We start from the raw sequence: 19,977 nt of genomic DNA, 5'->3' as shown, positions 1-19,977 counted from the left end.
AACAAGCTTACTAGAATGTTCTTAGAGATACCCATTTGACCGCACCATACCAACACACATATGCTTAGTAATGTGCCTTATTATATAAATATATGCTTACACGTGATGGTAGATGTGCACCACATTATTTTATTTATTTCTTTAGTCATAAAGCACGATATTCATCCCAAGGGATAGCACGGCGCTGAGGTTGCGAGGTCTATGGTGAAGGCATAAGGGCTGCTGAAATGTCTGACATCAGTCCTTGGGGTATAGGTGGGTTTTGAGTTTCTTTCTGAAAACCATGTTGTCCGCGGTGGCACGTAGGTTCTGTGGAAGCTTATTCCAGTGCATAGCAGCGTGAAGCACACGTTACTTACTTGTGTAACGATACATCTGTAAGAGACATTAGTTAGTGATAGATTCCTTACCTTAGAATATCCCCAGGCGTCAGACTGGATCCGGAAAGTTTTTGTCAGCAGTACCCCTGCACGTCGGTAGGCGTCGTCGTGCGGCTCCGTGTACGTCGCTGGAGTTGTAGCCGCCGAGAAGACAACGTCGGAGCTACTTAGACGCGCCCATGCGCGCTGACCTCAGTTCTGTACACGACTTTTCCGCGTCAGGAACGCAGAGTCATGCCAGAGACCGACTACTAGTGCAATAGAACTAGGGCCCTGAAAGGGATCACCCGAACCCTAGAGAACAGTTCGCAGAACGAGGAGGAAGGGCGGGCGGTAAGGAATATATCACTAACTAATGTCTCTTACAGATATATTGTTACACAAGTAAGTAACTTGTGCATCTGAAAGAGACACGTTAGTGATAGATTCCTTACCTTAGAATACATACCCAAGCTATACCAACCACGGTGATGGGTCTGCGAAGTGAGATTACACCAGAAAGTCACAGAGAACCGAACAGCCAAAGAAGCCGTCTCTCCGGACCAGACTGTCAAGGCAATAGTGCTTAGTGAAAGTATGGAACGAGGCCCAAGTGGCCGCCTGACAGATGTCTTGCAGGGGGACACTGCGTCCCAATGCTGTAGTAGCTGCTGTCGCCATGGTAGAATGGGCGCGCATCCCCAGCGTAAGCTCCTTTTTAGCCAGAAAGTAACAGGCTTTAATGCAGAAGACAACCCATCGGGAGATTGTGCGCTTGTGCACAGCCCGGCCTTGCTTGGCGCCCACGTAGCCAACAAAGAGCTGGTCATCCACCCGGAACTGTTGTGTGCGGTTGAGATAGAACGAAAGTGCACGTTTTGGGTCCAGACGGTGGAGCCTCTCCTCTTGAAGGGTGCGGAGGCAGAAAGAAAGTGTATGAACAAAAAATGGTTCTGTCGGGTTCTTATAAGTTATTTCATCAGCGCACTAAGTGTTGCACAACCCAAATACTAATAGGGCATCAATATTGCACACGCCTAGACACATATGAGCAGTTATCAGAAATAATCACAATAACGCAGTCTGTGCATATCCACTGTGCATTTTATCTGAATTAATTCATTCATATATACTCAATTTTTCAAAAGTTACAAGGCTGTTTGCAAGGGGTGAAATATATACAGTGATCATGTGACATATGTGCTTTGTGATAAACAATTTGTGCAGTGTATGCAAGGTGGTTCAGGATTTATATACAAGGGAAAGGACAAGGATTTTGGTGGCCAGACTCAGAACCATGGGCCCTGGTGGCTACAAATACTCATTTTGATATGCAGGGCCTTGGTTGATCTGAGCCTTGTTCTATTGTCGACGTTTCAACCCATGGGGGGCTCCCTTCGGTAGTCACTACGGGTCTTCATCAGGACATGGTGCGGGGGGGGGGGGGGATTTGGCTGCAGCCTATGGATAAAGGACACACGGTTGTCAGACGTGCTCATACAGATATGTCCTCACATGTAGTATAATGCCCCCTGCCTTAGGGCTGAAAGGCCTGTTGTAGGAGTGTCTTACAAATATTGCATGTAGTGTTCTTTTCAAGGGGATCCTCATCAATCGTCATAAGCACTGAATATTCTCGCCCATGTGCGGGGACCCCGGAAATAATAAAAAAACATATATGAAGACATATATATATAGAATGTTGGACATCACTCACCTGTTGCGGGCCTCTTTCTCAGCAGGCACCTTGTTGACTGAATGTGAAGCGGCTTTGCCTGAGCCGCGGAAGAGAGCCCGTGCTGTTTTTTGAAGCCCTGCTGTGTCGTCAACCGGTGGCACAGCGTAGGGAGCGGGTGCAGTTTATCAAGGAAAATCAGCGGGTGCACCACAGCATAACATTGCACCGCACTCCACATGGAGTTTGAAATTGCACAATTTTTTAAGTCAAGGACGGGTAGCTCACTGTAGCAATATGGCGGCACTACAACTACCAGGAGGCTGCGGTCGTGGCCACGCCCACTGAGGCGGGGAGTTTGATATTTAAGTTGCCTCCACAATCACCATGCCTTTGACATTCACGTCCAGTACCCCTGATGAAGTATTGATTACGAAACGCGTTGGGTTGGACTGATGCATTTTGTGGGCTTGTCTGCTATTGTTTGCATCGCTGCCTCCAATAAAGAATGTTGGACATCACTCACCTATTGCGGGCCTCTTCCTCAGCAGGCACCTTGTTGAAAATAATATATATATATATATATACATATATATACATATATATACATACATACACACACATACACATATATACATATATATATATATCTTCCTAGCTCCAATAATGCTCAAACACTAAGGAATCTGTTTTCACTGTCTATGATTTGAAGGTGTGTCACATGGTATGGTTAAAACAAGGTGTATTGCATTGCACTCTTACTCGTAAACAAGGAGGTGTCACACGCTGAAAAGGATTGGTTTGGCATAGTTTTTGAAAAGTTGGGAAACGATCGTTCTGGATATATATAAACATATATCATTTTTTCACACATCAATGCAGCCCCTATAAGGGAGACTAAGCAATGCAACAATAAATTACTAATTGCATAAACACACCATAAAATATAGACCACAGGAGGGCAAGCTTTACTTGAACTCTTATTAATGAGTATACTCAAAATAGTCTGCAAAAGATTAGGCATTGTAAGCCTACAGGCTGCATTGAAATCCAATAGTATAGAAAATGAAAGCAATTGTAACATAAAAACTGGCACCGTGCGTTTAAGGCAGCCATGACGCCTGCCTTCCCATCATGCCTCAGGGGTGACAGTTAGGTCAGTTATTTTTTCCGGCTCCTTCAGTCAGGACCCTGGAATTCACAGCTCTGACTGACTTTTTTGTCAAATAATTCTCTGCTTTATTGTGGTTTTCAACCATTCACTCGATGTCTTTTAAGGTTTAGAGTTAGTTACAACCGTTTTTTTGACAGAAAGTGATTGTTTTTCAGACATAATGCCATCTCTTTTTGACCCTTGCCCCTCCTGTGGCAAGAAGGAGGCCAAGTCTGACACACATTCCTTGTGTATTCTCTGTCTCCCTGACTGTCACTTCCCTGAGACCTGTCAACATTGCAAGAAAATGTCTAGGAGAGCTCTCAAGGAGAGGGAAAGGATTTGCCTCTATGAACTTTCTGAGAGAGGAAGGTCTCCTGTGAGACAGAAGAAAAAGAGGGCCAGATCAACATCGAGAAGCAAAATGCCGAGCTGTTCCCCCTTAGAGTCGGAATCGGTGTCGAATTTACCAGCCGCAATGAAATGGATGTCGTCATCGAAGCCATCGACACCAAGATCGAAGACTGCATTTTCGATGTCGAGTCATCAGATAACGGACCCTCCGTTGGAGTCAACCCGGCGACACTCAAACATCGAGGAGTAGGTCTCCGTCAGCGTTGGTGCAACGTTCAACGTCGATGCACGAGACTCAGTCAGTGGCCTCTCAGACGTTCTGGACACGACGAAGTTTCAGGTTTATCCTCCCTAACAGCGAGTCCGGGATATTCGGGCTATGATTCCGATCTTTCAGCCCCTATCCCAGGTTTCGGTCAGGATAACCCTGAGGCTACTGGGCCTCATGGCCTCCTGCTGATCCATCATGCCCGGTGGCATATGAAAGCTCTGCAGTGGGACTCGAAGTTCCAGTGGGTGCAGCATCAGGGGAATCTGTCAGATTGCGTCCAGATCTCAGAGGGCACTGCATAACAATTGCAGTGGTGGCTCAAGAACCAGGACTGGGTCAGCGGCAGATCCCTCACCCTTCCCCAACTAGAACACACAGTGGTGACAGACACATCCCTTCTGGGATGGGGAAGCCACATGGGAGAGGCAGAGATCAGAAGCCTCTGGTCTCCGGCGGAGTCTGGGCTCCACATCAACCTTCTGGACAACACCACCGCCATGTGGTAAGGCGGACCCCAATGATCTCAAGAACTTCCGGCCCATCTCCCTGCTCCTGTTCCCGGAGAAGGTCATCGCGAAGACCGTCAACAAACAACTGACCCGCTACCTCGAGGAAAACAGCATCCTGGACCCGACCGGGTTCCGCAGCAATCACAGCACTGAAACCGCCCTTATCGCCGCCACCGATGACATCAGGACCCTGCTAGACATCGGAGAAACTGTGGCCCTCATCCTCCTGGACCTGTCAGCCGCCTTCAACACGGTCTGTCACCGCACACTACACACACGCCTCCACGACGCCGGGATCCAAGAGAAGGCCCTGGACTGGACCACCTCCTTCCTCTCCAGTAGAACACAGAGCGTCCGCCTCGCCCCCTTCCGCTCCAAAGCCACCAAGATCATCTGCGGCGTTCCCCAGGGCTCATCCCTCAGCCCAACGCTGTTTAACGTCTACATGGCATCGCTCGCCCACGTTGCCCGACCTCAACATCATCTCCTAAGCCGATGACACCCAGCTGATCCTCTCCCTCACCAAGGACCCCCACACCACCAAATCCAACCTCCACGAAGGAATGAAGGCCGTCGCTGAATGGATGAGGAACAGCCAGCTGAAGCTGAACTCAGACAAGACGGAGGTCCTCATCCTCAGATCCACCCCCTCGGCCTGGGACGACTCCTGGTGGCCGACCGCACTAGGAACAGCTCCAACACCCGCCGATCACGCAAGCAACCTAGGGGTCATCCTCGACTCCACCCTCTCCATGACTAAGCAGGTCAACGCCGTCTCTTCCTCCTGCTTCAACACCCTCCGCATGCTCCGCAAGATCTACAAGTGGATCCCCACCGAAACGAGAAGAATGGTCACCCAGGCCCTCGACAGCAGCAGGCTGGACTACGGAAACGCCCTCTATGCAGGAGCCTCGGCCAAACTGCTCAAACGGCTGCAACGCATCGAGAACGCCTCTGCACACCTGATCCTCGACATCCCTCGCTGCAGCCACATCACACCCCACCTGAAAGACCTGCACTGGCTCCCCGTCAACAAGAGGATAACCTTCAAACTCCTCACCCACGCACACAAGGCACTCCACAACACCGGACCAGCGTACCTCAGACGACTCAGCTTCTACGCCCCCACCCGCCAGCGCCGCTCCTCCGACCTCGCCCCAGTCCCCCGCATCCAAAGAGCGACCTCCGGCGGCAGATCGTTCTCCCACCTCGCCGCCAAGACCTGAAACACCCTCCCCATCCACCTACGGCAGACCCAAGACCTACTGACATTCAGAAGACTCCTCAAGACCTGGCTTTTCGAGCAGTAGCAGCACTCCCCACCCCACCAGCGCCTTGAGACGCTCACAGGTGAGTAGTACGCTTTATAAATGCTATGATTGATTGATTGATACTGCAACAAACAAGGCAGGGTGGGGTCGTGGACCCTTTGTCAAGAGGCCTTCCACCTCTGGACATGGCTGTAACATCAGGGCATATCCCTAGTGGTTCAACACCTGGCCGGTTCACTGAACGCCAGGGGGGACTAATTCAGCCGCAGGTGCATGATGGATCACGAAGGGCGTCTTCACTCGGAGCTGGTGCAAAGTCTCTATCAGCAGTGGGGAGAGCCTTGGTTAGATCTATTCACCACCGAGGAGAACACGCAATGTCAGCAATTCTGCGCGTTGGAATTTCCAAGGCGGCACTTGCTAGGTGATGCTTTTTGTCGCAAGTGGAGTTGCGGTCTTCTGTACGCCTTTCCACCTATACCACTTCTGCCCAGAGTACTGAAGAAGATCAAGCGCGACCAGGCTCAAGTCATTCTTGTGGCTCCGGATTGGGCACGAAGAGTCTGGTATCCCGAGCTGCACAACATGGCCATTGATCCGACTGCCTCTTCGGGGGGGATCTTCTGTCGCAGCAGCAGGGGACTGTCCTCCACCCAAATCTGTCCAGCCTCCACCTCCTTACGTGGAGATTGAGCGGTGGCAGTTGTCGTCATTTGACCTGCCTTCCGAAATCTGTGATGTAATCTTGGCAGCCAGGCGTCCCTCCACTAAGGCAGTATACGCCTGCAGATAGAATATAGTTGTGTATATATGTGTGTGTGTGTGTGTGTGTGTGTGCATGTGCATGTGTGTGTGCATGTGTGTGTGCGTGTGTATGTATGTATATATATATTCACTTAAAAAACCATAGGTTTCACACATGTTATAGTTAGCTGAACATTTCACTCGTGAAAAACCATTGAAATTCCCCCGTTATAGTTAGTGCAGGCAACTATAACTCACGCGACCGCAATCCTCTGCTGATGACGTCAGATATTACATCACTGTATTTAGACACTTATTTACCCATGTCTTCTTCCATTAATTTTTAGCTATACATATATTACAAATATTTTTTTTTCAGAAAGACACATATGTCATCAGGGGCTCAAGTACTGACCCGCACCCTGAAATAATGGGTCTCCCTGGAGGGTTGTTTAAGCGTTTATGCACCTTAGGGAGCATGTAGATCGTGGGCAGTCTGGGTTGGCTATTATTGGGGTAATCATATTCATGGTCTATCTCAGTGTTATTCTTTAGTGACTCAAGGGCCCGCCGTTCCTGCCTGGAGATCTTATATTTGGTGTACTGTCTCTCAGACAATAGTTTACTGATGTCTCTCATGACCACTTACTCATAAGCTAAGACCCTATGTGACATCATTTGTGGTGGGGGAGTAAAAGTAGATGATGGTCGAAGTCCTGTGTAGCTAAAGGTATGTTTATAGGGGACCTTATTGAAGTATTGTTTAAGGCAAAACCTTGCAAAAAAACTGGTGTAGCTCAATTTTTAAATTGAATGTATTAGGCAGATTAGGGGGCACAAAGGACAGCCCTTTTTCCAATATCCCCACTTCCTCTGGCTTAAGGACATAGTTGGACAAATTAATCAATGGGCTGTCCTGTCTAGTGGGATGAGGTGGATTTACCATCTGTAGTGCTGTCTTCGGGTTTGGATGTCCCCGTGTGTCTCCTGACGAAATTGCACCTGCTTCTTTGTTCTGCCCCTGCCTGGATAACACATGGGTTGTGGTCGTCCTCCCTCGATATTCTCCCCATTGATCTTCTAAAAACGAGTGGAGTAATCTGGGTAGGGACAAACTCGCAAAGGACTTAAAGTTCTATGATAAGAAGGCTACTTATCCCTACCTGGCTGAGGGATATTACAAACAAGAGACACAAGGGAGAGATTCAATCAGGGGGCGAGGAGGCTACAGGAGGTACACCACCTTCTCTGATTCCTCCGGCGCTAGCAGCTCAGACAACAAACAAAAGAGACCAGGAACTAGTACCAATCCCTACCCAGATTACTCCACTAGTTATTCAAAGCAGGGAGGATTACAAATCTGAGATTATCTCTCAACTAGGGGTAGAGGTCAATTATAACAAATTGCGGGCGGACCCCACGAAAGAATTAGCAGCCATCATAAAAGCCATCACTGATGGTGGACTGGATGAGGGTTTTTTGTCTCAACATGAATAGGATTACCTCAATAATAGACAACCAAGACTGCCCACGATGTACACGCTCCCTAAGGTGCATAAACGCTTGAACAACCCTCCAGGGAGACCCATTATTTTAGGGTGCGGGTCAGTACTTGAGCCACTGTGTAAATGCATTGACATATTTTTAAAACCTATTGCAGAAAAAACCACAGCCTATTTGAGGGACACCATGCAGACCATACAATTGGTGGACGAGCGTCCTTTCAATCAGAGAGAATTTTTTTTGGTAACAATGGATATAACATTTTGTATATCAACATCCCTCAATTAAGCTGCTTTGGACTCAATAAGGAAGGTACTGGCTGAACGGCCAAGACCGTTGCCAGGTCCCTACCAGCTTTATAATTTCTCCTAGAGATCGCCATGAAAAGGATTTTTTTCTATTTCGAGGGCGATTTCTATGTGCAGACTAAGGGTGTGGCCATGGGGGCAAGTTTTGCGCCGGACTTGGCCATAATCTTTATGGACGCATATGAACATGAGTTTGTCTTTAATGAGAACAACCCATGCAGAAATTGCATCACATTATGGCGATATATCGACGACATGATGATATGGAATGGGGATGAACAGCAGCTTACCAATTTTCACAAGTGGTTGAACACTAGAGAAGAGGACATTACATTTTCCCTTTACTTTAGTAACAATATGATCAATTTCCTTGATATTTCCATAAGAGAAGAGGAAGGCAAACTACACACCACACTTTATAGAAAGCCCAGTGAAAAAAAACACCCATTTGCGCTATTCTAGAAATCATCCACGCACCCTCAGAGACAATCTGCCTTATGGGCAATTCCTGAGGTTGCAGAGGAACTGTAGTCACAAGAGTGACTTTTTCAAAGACTCTGCTGTTCTATTTGAATGCCTTATTGATAGGGAATACCCGAGGAGCCTCCTAAAAAAAAGCACGAAAGAGAGCGTGGTTTTGTCATAGGGAGTTTTTATAGGAACCCAAAAATGTGAAGTCACATGAAAATGAAAGAATGACATGTGGGACCACCTTCTGTACCAGGAGCAATGAGGTTAAAAAGATCGTTAACCGTCATTGGCATTTGGTGGCTGATGAAATTGGCATTGCGGAACCACCAATTCAGGCATTCAGAAAAGGTAGAAGTGTGAGGGACTATGTTGTGAAATCATTACTTCCGATGAAACCCAGAGACAACCAAAACACACTCTGGAACATCCCCTCTGTCTTAGGCCATTCCAAATGTGGCTTATGTAAGGCCTGTCCTTTGACATTGGAATTGAAACAATGTACGTCCGACAATACACACACCATGCAGCAACACTCTAACTGCAACTCTGTGGGCGTTATCTACGCTATGGTTTGCCCGTGTGCTTTTATGTACGTCTGTCAAACTGTTAAAAAAAAAAGCTCGTATCCTACAGCATTGCAGTAGGATACGTTGTAAAGTTCAGGGTGCAACCCTGGTGGAACATTTTGAAACATTTGGACATCCTGCTGAAAGCCTAAGGTGGTGGGTTATTGAAAAGGTGATGATAAACCCACGGGGAGGCAATTTCGCTAGTGTCCTGAACACCAGGGAGTGCAAATGGATGCACATCTTTGATACTGTGAATTAAGGTTTGAATGAATATGAGGAAATTACTAGACAAATGGCTACATTAAACAACGGTTACCACGCTGATCTAGTTTGTACTTCTTTTTTCCTCATAGTGTGTGTTTCATCTGCACCTCCCTTTATTCACCTTTATTGTAACTGAATCTAATGTAAATACAAGTAATATGCTTTTGTTGTAACATATGGATTTTATTAATCATGTGACCTTCCTGTGCTATAATTGTATTATATTGTACATAATGTAATTAATGCGTCCTATCTGTATGTAAATATGTATTATACACTTTCCTTACTTTTACTTTGCCTTACAATTCTCTTGGAAATAAACTCATCCCATCTCAACTTTAGCGCCACCTTTGAAACTACCTTCCGCGTTTATTTAGCTGACGACTTGAGTCTTTTTTCGGTTACCAGCAGACCCGGCCGGGCTGGTCGGTTTCACTGCAGTCTGTTTTCTCACTGCTGGTGGAGACACGTTTGCACCGTAACACGCTCTCGGAGGCAGCATGCACGCCGCGCTCCGTCGTTTCAAGGCTATTAATGGCCGAGTCATTCTGTCTGGCAGACTTGTTGCAGACAGACATTGACTGATGTGGATGAGCTCCCATTAGAACAAGGTATTTACGCGAGGTTTCGTGTTTGTGAAGCAGGTTTTTTAAGGTTGTTGGCCCACATGAGTTACCGACCGTTTCCTGTTTTTCACAGGCATATTTATTATACTTTGTGGGACTTCACATTAAATACAATTAAGGAAGTCTCTCGCCGCTTACTCTACAGCGGGTGAGTTGACATTGACCTCTTTGTGATTGTTTGTATCTTTGTCATGATTAGATCTTTGATCTAATGTTGAGTTTTGTTTGTTGTGGTTTTTTTTAGCACTAAGGGATTTATTCCCTCCCTGGGACGTTTCCTTTACGGACAGCTTTGAATTGACATTGACATTATGATCTTGGCACACCATTGACGGGTGAGTGCCATGCCAGCATGATCACTATTGTGTATCTTTTTAGTCTGACTTTTTTTAGACGTATGGCCTTAAACATTCCTCTCCAACAGATCACCTCTTTGGGGGCACACCGATTGCCCACCCTTCTGCTGGGGGTTCTACAATTTGAACTTAGCTCAGTACCCATAGCGTTTTGGTCGCTTTTTGTTGAGCTTATGATTAGGTACAGATTCAGACTTTGATCTTATGGTTACTCCCCAGGTTACCTTTATTCTTGTCCTGAGGAAGACCCGTAGCTGAAGAAATTACTTACCCTTTTGCGCCTGGGTCGAAACCCCCCCGCTAGGTCTGTACTCTATGTACCCCATCCCCCACCCCAGTTACAGATGAAGTCTCAATGTGCTTTGACTAAAAACAAACAATGACTAAGACTTTAATGATACTAGTGGCAGGCCTGCTAACATAAGGATATTGGCCTTAGCAGTTCCTATACATTGTTTAAAAATATTGTTTTTCCAGTTTTTCTGATTCTCTTCCTTCACGTGAGCACCAACTTTTCACTTTCTTCTTCACCCCTTGGTAGTAATCCCCTTTTAAGAAAATGTATATGTTTTGAATTGAACTAATGGATGACTGACTACAAATAAATTAATGTTTTTTGCCATAATTGTATTAGTGGGTATTATTTCTTCAACAAGGAATGTATTTTGGCTGTGTTCTTTTTCTCTTTTCAATTGCAGGATTTAATCATTTATTGAAGAAAAAATCTATTAACATTGATTCTAACATTTAATAATATTGTCTAGGACCTATTGTTTTCAAAAGTTATTATGGGCAAATGAGAACATCGGCATACGCAAAGATTGTCCTTTATACCTCATAAAAATTGTCAATTTCGTAAATGATAAATAATTGAATCTTATTGCTTTATTGACCTTCCTGCTTCCTCAAATTTGCTTGAAAATGCACCATTTGTTCACTCTTTTTTCAAAATTTTCTCGGGGGGAGTAACCCCAACCCCCCCCCCCCCCCCCCAAACCCCCCATAGGTTGTTCAGGAGTGCTCACGCGCCACAATGCAATACAACAATTTTACGCCTTACCACTTTCAAATGTCACCAACTGCCACTGATTCCTATGCGTCAGTATGCATAGTGCAGACCAGTCCCACAGAAGGTGAGGGGCCAGTTGAAGAAAGGAAAATTACCAGAGCAGATGGATTGCCTTGGGCTCATACCAAATGATAAAGGGGACACGTATTCAGCAGTGAGAGGAAAAATAGTCAGGAAGGAGACGGCCCCAGCCCTTCTTACAGTGCAAGGAGAAGAAGAATTTTACTCCAATACCAAGAATTCAGAAGCCATAGTGTGGGTAGAATTCTCAGATAATTCCCCAGAGCCAGCAGAGAAACGTGCAGACAGAAATGATAATGTTTTGCCATCAGACCAAAAACAGAAAATGGAAAATGTGCGCTTTTTGAAAAATGTTTTTTGCAAGAAGAGTGATGCTTTCTTCTTTTCCAGATCATACTGCGACGTGTTGGTGTACCTGATGTCCCTGTCCTGCTGTGGGTGCCCATGTCTAAGTGGACCAGTGAGGGTGTGGGACCCTCCCCCCCCAACCCTGGAGTGAACACCGGACAATGCAAGCTGACATCCTTTGGCTGAACAAACCAGACGACCTTACCAAGCCTTAATTCTGAAAAAGAACAACAACAAAACATTGTGAAATTGAAAATGAAGTAAAATGTTCATGGTTATAATTTTGAATGCAAGAAGCCCGTGTGTCTTTCACAGAGAAGGACATTATTTGTTCAGTTTGAAGAAAAAAGAACAAAACAAAAAAATTTGTGAAATCGAAATTGAAGATGTTTTTCAGGTTAAAGATGTTGATGTTGCCTTTATTTTTAATCACAAAATATATAAGTTTGGCTGCTTCAACAGTAGAAGTTCCAGAATTAGCCATTTGTGACGTAAGGAGCATTACTGAGTTCATATGCTTGATTCTTTTTGTGCATTCATTTTGTGTATTCATCATACATCTATTCTTGTTGAGTATACAGATTTGCATGAGCTATTTTAACATGCTTTGAAATTATTGTTATGTTATTGCTACCTCTAAAGCGCGGCAAAGGTGTCCTGGCGCTGAACACTGACTCTCTGAGAAATTGAGACAGGAGAACAAAATTACAGCGTAAAGAGACAGGTTTTCAATCCTCGCCGAAAAGTGAGGTGGTCAGGGGCCTTTCTTAGATTCAGGGGAAGTTCATTCCAGGCCTTAGCTGCGCAAACCGTAAATCTTCTCCCTCCCCAAGATGATTTTTTAACGGATGGCACTATCACCAACTTGGCTCCACCGGAGCACAGGGTTCTTCTGGGTAAATACCACTGCATTTTCCGTTTCAAGAAGTCTGGGCCTGTCCCATGAAGTGTCTTGTGCATGGTATACAAGGCCTTAAAGAGCACCCGTATCCTGATCGGCAGCCAGTGCAGTTTTTTCATTTCCTTCGAAATGGAGGCATATTTGGGAGTACCAGTGATCAGCCTGGCTGACGCGTTTTGCAGCAGTTGCAATTTGTTCAAAAAACGTTCCTGTATATTTAGATACAGGCTGTTGCAATAATCAAGTCTGGACATGAGTGCAGTGACTACAGTCCGTTGACTATTGGTCGCCAAAAAAGAAAGAACTTTCTTAATCATTCTGTTTAAGAAGTAGACTGATGTCACTGTATTGATTTGGTCCCCAAAGTTGAGTTTCTCGTCAATGACGACGCCTAGGTTTTTCACCTTCTTGACTGGGATTGGGAGCATCCCCAAATCTTCTGGTCACCATCTTGGGGTCCAGAAATTGGGATTGTTGCCAAATAGTATGACCTAAGTTTTTCCTGAATTCAGTTTCAGGCAGTTTTGTGACATCCAGCTCCCTATTTCTGCCATGCAATCGTGGAACCGGTCTTCTATTCCTGTTGCCTGACCAGGGTGCAAAGCCACCCCAATTTGTGTGTCGTCTGCACACGATGTCAGATTGAACCCAAAAGACCTGATCAGAGTGGCCAGGGAGGAGACATACATTAAAAAGAGAAGGGCTAAGGGAGGACCCCTGAGGGACTCCGCATGGCAGCGAAAAAGGTTTGGAGTGGAAGTCCCCTAGTGCCACAGTTTGAGATCTGTCCGATAGGAATAATCTTAGGAGATTATATGCTTTTCCATGGATGCGGCATGCCAGCAGACGGTCCATCAGTACGTCATGATGGACCGTATAGAATGCAGCCGACAGGTCCAGCATAATTTGAGCAGCATTGCCTCCCCTGTCCACAGCCTCCCGTATCTCCTCCACAGATTTTATCAGTGCAGATCCTGTACTGTGCCCTTCTCTGAACCCATATTGTGTGGGGTCCAGAACATTAGTTTCCCGTAGAAAGGAGCTAAGCTGAGAGTTCATGGTTTTCTCAACCGATTTTGCAGGTAATGGAAGGCGTGACATGGGTTGGAAGTTATTTGGCTCCTTTGGGTCCAAGTTAGGCTTTTTTAACAGAGGCAATATCGAGGCCATCTTCCATGGCCTGGGGGAAGTGGCCAGCTTCAAACATTGTGTTAAATAAAGAGGTGAGTATTAGGGCCACCGGAGTCAGGGCCTGTTTGATTACTGAGACTGGACATGGATCATAAGGGGAGCATGATCGTGTGCAGAGGAGCAGATTCTCTGTCTCAGTTGTGGACAATGGCCCAAATTTATCAAAGATCGGGGAGGGGTCAGAAATTGATCTCTTTTCCACCAACCGGACTCCTGCAGTCCTCAGGTTAGAGTTACTGAAGTCCCGAAAAACGACCTCTACTTTGTTCTGAAAGAACCTAGCAATGTCATCACAGAGTTCCTGACTTCAACCGATTTTTGTCGTGGTGGGGGAAGCCAGACTAGAGATTATTTTAAAGAGTTCTTTAGTAGAGTTATTAGCGGAGTTAATTCGAAATGTAAAAAACTTTTTCTTTGCCTCGCATAGGAGTTGCTTATAAATGGCAAGACTTTGTTTAGAACTCTTTTTCTCCTCATCCTTATATTCTTTCCTCCAGCTACGCTCAAGAAGCTTATAGGAGAGTTCTTGTCTCCGCAGTACATCAGAGTACCAGGGGGCTGTGGGATGGGACCTTCTAGGGCGTAAGGTTTTGACTGGTGCTAGTGTATTACAGGCTGACTCCATCCACAATGTATGGTGAGTGACCGCCTCCTGTTGGTATCTGATCGACCGAGGCCATGAGTAGAGCTTGTATATCCAAACTCTTAATTTTTGTTCCAGGCTCTGCTTTTATTCGGAGACTTAGGGCCTAACTCCGTTCTGTTATGGGTGGCCAGGGGTACTTCAAATTGAACCCCCGCATGATCTCTCCATGTCAGAGGTAGAGTGCCCGTAAACTGCAAATTTAGGTGTTTTGAGAAAATTCCATCAAGAGTGTGACCTGCCATGTGTGTGGGGCCTATCACCTGCTGACTTAGGTCAGCACTCTTCATCAGATCTGTGAGGGCCACCGTGTCAGAGTCCTCCAATAGTTCTAAGTGGAAATTAAAATCTCTCAAAATTGTGAAGGAATCCTTACACAGCCCCTCCTCCAGCAAATTCTCAATTGAATTTGGAAAAGTGCTCCAATGTCCCGGAGGTCTGTATAATAGAATGCCCTTGAACGTGTGATGGTGTGAAAGACTGAAGCTAAAGGAGAGAGCCTCACAGGCCAGGTTAGAGGCTGTATGAAAGGCAGCCTATAGTGAGATGTGATATATTATGGCTAAGCCCCCCCCCTCTTTAATGGCCTATTGAGGTAGTGGCAGAGATACCCAGGGGGCGTGGCTTTCACAATGTCGGGTCCTGAGCTATCATCTGTCCATGCTTCAGTGATAAAAGCAATTTGACAATTCTCTCCCTCTATAAGTGAGGCACATTCAATGCTGTGCTTCACCAAGGACCTAGCATTAAGCAACAGAAATTTGAACGAAGTTGTAGTATACCCTGATTTTTTTTTTAAACTTCTATATTAGTAGGTTTAACAGGCTGGTAACTAACCCTAGGGAGTGAGGAGTTGCAATTAGTGCAGATAGTCAAGGCAGACCCTGGCCTATCGTTAAATGAGAGACACAGGCAGCCAGAGGACCTACCAATTGGCTTCAATTCCAGGAGCTGGGACCTGGTATATCTCATGGTGTTTGCCCCTGCTAATTTCACACGGGTAGGGTTACATCATTTTATGATTTCACTCTTTTATTGTGTGTTTCAATTATATTTGTACTTTCAGTTCAGCACAAGTCTATAAGGTTACTGTTTTAACATGGGCTTCAATCATAGTTGTGATTTCAGTTAAGAAGTTACATTTTTTGATGTATGTAGGTCATGATAGTCAAAGGTCATGGGGTGGAATGTAGTGCTAGAGGCACTTTTGCGGTCTGATACCCTGTGATGAGCTTTGACTACCATTATTGTAATTGACTTTGGTGTGTTATTTTACCCTAGCCTGAATGTACGACATCCTGTGTATGCCTTGTTTCTCTTAAAGGTTTCTTTCTTGTAATCTTGCAGTCTTTCATTGGGAGCTGTCACGGAGTAGAACAGCCTTGCCAGGAACAGAACATGTGGGATGTGCATTTTAAAGAATGAGAGAGAGAGAGGTGTGGAATGTTCTTTTTCGTCTCGAAGTGCAGTGTTATGAGCAGCGGCGCACAAATGTGCATTGTGTTGTACATTGGTAGTATAATTAATTTCTTACTATTGGTTTTGACATGGCCTCATGTCATCCTGAATTCTGACTCTGCCTTGCTTGAGCTTTATCTGCGTGCATAGCCACGCTTGCAAGTTGTTTGGGTTAATCACCTTCAAGGATTGTTTTTGTGAGAGATTATTTAATGTAACCTGGAAGGCTTTTGTGAGCTTCATCAACATAAAGGCTGGAACATGCGAGAATGTAAAGGGAACGTGGGAACTCCTTCCTGCCATGGAATGCTTGCTTGGAAGCTGGCCAGTCCTAGTAAGTTTCCTTGTGTGGGCAGGACAATTTTCGTGTGTGTTTTGAGATTATAAAGCTGAGGGTTGTTGACTTAGAAACCGGCATTTTGGAATCCGAATGGGGACGAACGTGTCTACTTCGGTACAGAGGAACCCGGATCGCTAAGGCTGTTATCCCCGGCTGTTAAATCCCCCCAGTCAGGAGTGGGCTAAGATGCAGTGTTTGCACCAGTTGAAGTGTTGAGTTTTGATTATTGCCATTGTGATATGTGGCCAGTGACTTTGATCATTTGAGGTGTTTTCTTTGTGATTCAGTGTATACATCTTTCTTAGCTCTTGCAGGACATCCTATAATATTTTCTTGAGTATTTTTCCACTCAAAACTGGCCCCTTTTTTTTTTAGCAACGTGGGTATCTGTGGACCCGGCACTTAGGGAAACCTAGCAAACCTGCACATTTTTGTATACTAGAGACCTGGGGGTTAAATACAGGATTGGGTGACTTGAATGGCTTTCCCATGGCTTGCTAACTAAAAATCCCTTGCAAACCTCAAACTCTACTAAAAACACACATTTTCCTCACATTTCTGTGATGGAAAGTTCTGGAATCGGTGGGGAGCCTAAAACTTCCTTCCACCCAGCATTCCACCATTTCTGCCGATACAAATGGTATCCCACTTGTGTGGGCAGGCCTAGTGCCTGCAACAGGAAACAGCTCAAAACTGAGAATTCTTCCAGAAGGAGGCAAGATAGCGGCCGCTTGGACGGCTGATTGAGCTGCCCTCCCACTCTCCACTGCTGGCCTGTCTTCTTACAGAATTCTTCCAGAAGGAGGCAAGATGGCAGCCGCTTGGACGGCTGATTGAGCTGTCCTCCCACTCTCCACTTCTGACCTGTCTTCTTGCAATGAAGAACTTCGCTACCTGAATTGAAGAACCGGGTACTTACCAATGTTGTTGTGGTTGGTTCTCCCGAATGATTTGGCGATCTCTTTTTTGGATGCGGAGCATCCCGCTCCCTTGTCATCTGGCATTCCGCAGCCTGAGGGGTTCTGTAACTGCTGTGTTCTCGTCAGCTGTGCAACCTACGGTACGGACGCCGTTAATCGTCACCATGCTGCCAAAAACATCCAGCAGATGCCTCAGGGGTCGCGGCTTATCATCTGCTCCAGGCAACCAGGTGAAAACTCCTATAGCGGATTCTAACGCCGAGAGCAGGATGGCCGGCAATCCCCAGACAGTGCCTGCTTCTGCAATGGAGTCTACTGGTAAGAACCACACCGCTGGCCGGGGGAAACAGACTGTACCGGCGCTGATCAAGGCACAGTAATCGAAGGCTAAATCGCCGCTCAATGCCCCTGCGGGGGCCAGAAGAACAAGGTCACCAGCTCTCATTTCAAACAGCTGTTTAGCGGTGACGGATGCTCATGTTAGTGGGGGGTCTTTCTCTGCACTCGTGCTATTACCAGGGAGCGAACTGTCTTCGCAAAACGTAGAATCTGTAGTATCTGTTCAGGCAGCATCAGGCGAAGTTTCAGGCTGTACCCTGACTGACTCTCCAGCAGGGCCAGAAAACGACCTAATTTCTATCCAGGAAGCGCAATGCATTCTGGTAAATGCAGTCCCTCCAGTTGGAGTGCAAGAGTCAGAGTGCTTAGAGACATCTAAAACAGAAGTCTTGAACATCCAGAAGGAAGGCACTGACCCTAACAGGGAGGATGACACAGCGGATACATTTTTTTCTTTATCTGATGTATCTAACTCTTCAGAAGATGACACCTAGGATAAAGAATGGGCTGGGGATGGGAGCGACACCAGTAGCTTCCATTGGGAGGGTGACGCTGATCACTCTCAGTTGAACTCAGACACAGTTAAAAAAAAAAACGAGCAATCTCTACTTGCCCTACCCCAATAGAGGAGGTCACAGGAGCTATGTCTTGGGACTATTCCTATTCACCAGACTTGGGAGATTAAAATAGCACAACGGATGGAGCAGTATCTGTTAGAACGGTTACAGCTCTCGATTGCCCTGAAGAAATCACTTTATCTACAATCGATCAGGTGATGATGACACATAGGGAGGAGGCAAGGGTGGAAAGCTCCCACACACAAGGCGCCTGCAGGAAACTACAAAATTCTATTCGTAGGATAGCCAAGACATGATCAGACTTTTCCACAAGAATAGGAGAAGCAGAAACCAGGACCTCTCAACTTGAAGATGAACTGGCTTCACAGAAATCTAAGACGTAACTTATGCAAAAGGCTAGAGATGATACTCTGTTTAAACTGACGGACTTGGAAAATCGGGCTAGGCGAAATAATCTTAGAATCCTGAGCATTCCGGAGGGTCAAGAAGGCTCTAACATCCGCCAATTTGTGATCGAGCTTTGAGGAAACTTTTCCAGATCTCTCTCAATGGGACTGGAAGACACAAATTCAAAGAGCGCATCGTTTCCCATTTAACCAGCGTAACTCAGAGGGGCAGTCTGTCAATCGCCCTCGTGCCATCATGATCTCTCTTAACAACTTTCTGGCCCGGGAATCTCTGTACGACCTGGCCAGGCCTGACCGTAAAAGAACCGGGAAAAGCTGCAGCTTCTTGGTGCGACCCGACTTCTGTCAGAAGACAGCCGAACTGCGATGGCATTTCCGCCAATTGATGCCCGAAATCCAGGCGAAGGGAGCTCAGGTTTTCCTCCTGAACCCGGCCAAATTAAAAGTGCTTTTTAAGGGGCAAACTCACTTTTTTCAGTCAGGGGCTCAGGCCAAAGAGTATCTACTTTCGATGAAGTCAGGGCAAAATGCCTGATTCAACTATCAGAACTGTCAGTGGACAACATTTTGTCGGCTATTTGTGACTAGATTGACTTTCTGTTCTAACTAACATTGTAACTAACTTTGTTCAGGAGGTTCCCTGCTTTCTCTCTGCTCTTTTTTTAGATCTGGTCTTCTCCGGTCTTTCCCGGCTCAGGTTCTCCTATTTTTTTCTTTTTTCTTTTTCTATTCATTGTTTATGCATCTATTTTTAATACACTCAGTGTGAAGTGGTGAGAGAGTGGGGTGCTTAGCTCAGCATCACCAGGGACCACCGGTTCCCATGCCTCAGAAGGTGGTGGCTGGGGGGGGGGCGGGCGTAGGGGTAAAAGGGTAGGGGGTGGTTTAGGTGGGGGGGGGGGGGGGGGGGGAGTGTAAAGGGAGGTTGGTGGTGGGTGGTACAAATAGTTTTTTTAAATAATAGTAGTTATGGCAAGCTACATAGAATATTCCAAAAGCATTATTCGGCTAATTTTATTTTTGGTGATATCCTGAATAGAAAAACTGTACTGATCTGTTTTGGGTTCACCGGACTGGTCTGGTCAACAATTAAGGATGATGGGTAGGCACAACTATATCTGCTCTTTAAACTGCTGTGGGTTAAATGATAGAAAGAAGAGGGGCATTCTAGCAAAACTTACTAGGCATTTGGATATAGACCTATTATGCCTGCAGGAGACTCACGTCTCTTGGAACAACCGGGCTTGGTTAAAAGAGCTGGGTCTCGATCTTATTGCTCGTACTCGTCAAGCCACAACCACTAAGGGTGTAGCCTTAATAGCCAGGCAA

At 45.9% G+C, this 19,977-nt stretch overlaps 1 protein-coding gene across 6 annotated transcripts in view; it reads right to left on the bottom strand.

Moving 5' to 3' along the window:
- Positions 1–19,977, bottom strand: part of LOC146867141 (uncharacterized) — a 799,234-nt gene that overhangs the window by 169,779 nt on the left and 609,478 nt on the right. The window lies entirely within an intron of this gene.

The sequence above is a fragment of the Triturus cristatus genome, chromosome 1_2 (genome assembly GCF_964204655.1).
Source record: "Triturus cristatus chromosome 1_2, aTriCri1.1, whole genome shotgun sequence".
In the NCBI taxonomy this organism is placed as follows: Eukaryota; Metazoa; Chordata; class Amphibia; order Caudata; family Salamandridae; genus Triturus; species Triturus cristatus.
This window is presented reverse-complemented; position numbering and strand designations above follow the sequence as displayed.